The 2312-nt window shown below is 38.1% G+C and overlaps 1 non-coding gene across 1 annotated transcript; it reads left to right on the top strand.

Annotated features, from left to right (window-relative positions):
- The first annotated feature begins 1715 nt into the window (after positions 1-1715).
- LOC140857634 (small nucleolar RNA R71) lies at positions 1716-1822 on the top strand. The gene has a single exon (XR_012141126.1). It is a non-coding gene; the product is annotated as a small nucleolar RNA R71 (small nucleolar RNA).
- The last annotated feature ends 490 nt before the right edge of the window (positions 1823-2312 follow it).

Raw genomic sequence — 2312 nt, 5'->3', positions numbered from 1 at the left:
TTAGACTCTAGGTCGACTTCATCATCACTAATGTCAATGGATTCATAAATACCATCTTGGACTACATTGACATCAGCATGAGAAGAGGATTCCTGTTCTAAGTTAAAAATATTAAGCTCAATGGTCATATTCCCAAAGGATAACTTCATTAGACCATTTCGACAATTGATTTCAGCATTGGCCGTAGCTAAGAATGGTCTTCCTAAAATGACAGGTATATGTCCTTTAGGATTCGCAACTGGCTCAGTCTCTAAAACAATAAAATCTACAGGGAAAATAAAATTTTCAACCTTTATCAGAACATCCTCGACCATTCCCTTAGGGATCCTGAGAGATCTATCAGCTAACTGTAATGTGATCCCAGTAGGTTGAAATTTTTCTAATCCTAGTTGTTCATACACCGAATATGGAAGGATATTTACACTAGCTCCTAGATCTAGCAAGGCCTTTTTTATATTGGTTTCTCCAATAACACAAGAAATTGTTGGAGCTCCAGGGTCCTTATATTTAATTGGCACATGGCTAGATAGGTATGAACTGACACTTGCAGTCAAAAATACTTTCTTTGGTACATTAGTGGTCCTTTTCCTAGTGCAAAGATCTTTTAAAAATTTGGCATAAGTTGGAACCTGATGGATTATATCTAAAAGAGGAATATTAACTTGAACTTGTTTAAATACCTCTAAAATTTTGTCTAAATATTCAGATTTATTGGATTTCAGTCTGTTTGGAAAAGGAGCTCTAGGACTTTTAAGTACTGGACTAGGTGAATTTTAATTTCTGGTGCTTGAGGTTGAAAGGTAGTAGTTTTAGAAGGTGACTCGACAGATGAGTCATCTATATCATCAAGTGCAACTACCTTATTGTCTATTTGTTTTCCTGATCTTAAGGTATGAATGGCATTTACACCATTAACTTGGTTTCCTTGTTGGGGTCGTGGACCATTTTGGTTCCTAGGATTTGGCTCAGGTTGGTTAGGTAACCTGTCATGTTCTCGTTCACTAATGGTCGAAGCCAGCTGACTTACTTGCATTTCCAGACGGGCTATAGCTTGGGTGTTATTATTTATGAGTTGATCTGTGGTTTGCATAAAGGTGGTATGTGTCTTCATCATGTCTTCTAGGCTTTTTTCTAAAGAGGTAATTTTCTTGTCATTATCATGGAAGCCTGGCGGGTTGTTCATCACTGGGTTGGACCTTAGATTTTGCTGATTGAAATTTGGATTGCCTACATTAGGATTCTGGGACCATGAGAAATTTGGGTGATTCCTCCAACCTGGGTTATATGTGGGTGCATAAGGATTGTTCAATGGTCCTTGATAGGTGGCATTCACCTGTGCACACTCATTCGAGTAGGAACATTCTTCTAAGACATGATCTGGTGCATTGCACCCTTTACACATGGGTGCAGATATTTGATTTACATTGGCTGGTCTCTGTAATTCTAAGGCTTCCAATCTACGTGTTAAGGTTGCAATCTTGGCCTCTGATGCTAGGGTTGGTTGAATTTGATGCATTCCTCCTCTTGAAGGTGTAGCTTTATCAGGTTCCCTAGTTGTTTCCCACTGTAAATTTTTCTCGGCTAGGTCTTCTAAGAATTGCCAAGCTTCAGTAGTTTCTTTGTCCATAAATTGACCTTGGCACATGGACTCTAGCATGGTTCTTGAGTTTGAATCTAACCCCTCATAGATGATCTGGCATAGTCTCCAAGTTTCTATTCCATGGTGTGGGCATTGGGTCAAAAGATTCTTGAAACGATCAAAGTACTTCCAAAATGATTCACCAGCTAGTTGGTAAAATTGATTTATTTCATTCCTAATCCTAGCTGTTTTATGATGGGGAAAATACTTTTTTAAAAATGTTCTCACAAAGCCCTCCCAGGTAGTGACAGAATAGTTTGGCAGACTATAAAGCCACTTCTTAGCATTGTCCTTAAAGGCAAAGTTGATTAATCTAAGTTTGACCTCATCCTCTGTTAATTGCAGTTTCATGGTTGCACATACCTCCTCAAATTCTCTAATAAATATATAAGCATCCTCTAATCCTGTGAATTTTGGAAGCATATTTATGATTTGAGGTTTGATTTCAAAATTGTTAGCTGTGGGTTGTGGCAACCTGATACAAGATGGTTGGATGGAGCCAACTGGATAACACAAATCCTTAAGGGTCATGGGTTGGATTGGTTCAGCCATTGGAACAACAGGAATTGACTCAATTCTAACTAGACGACCCGACACTCTTCTCCACACACGAGGTGTACGGTTCTCAATGTTTATACAATTTTTTTTTTTTATAAAATTTTTATGTATAAGA

Source organism: Elaeis guineensis, chromosome 4, assembly GCF_000442705.2.
Source record: "Elaeis guineensis isolate ETL-2024a chromosome 4, EG11, whole genome shotgun sequence".
Lineage (NCBI taxonomy): Eukaryota > Viridiplantae > Streptophyta > Magnoliopsida > Arecales > Arecaceae > Elaeis > Elaeis guineensis.
Note: the sequence above shows the minus strand (reverse complement) of the source record. Positions and strands in the feature narration are given on the sequence as shown.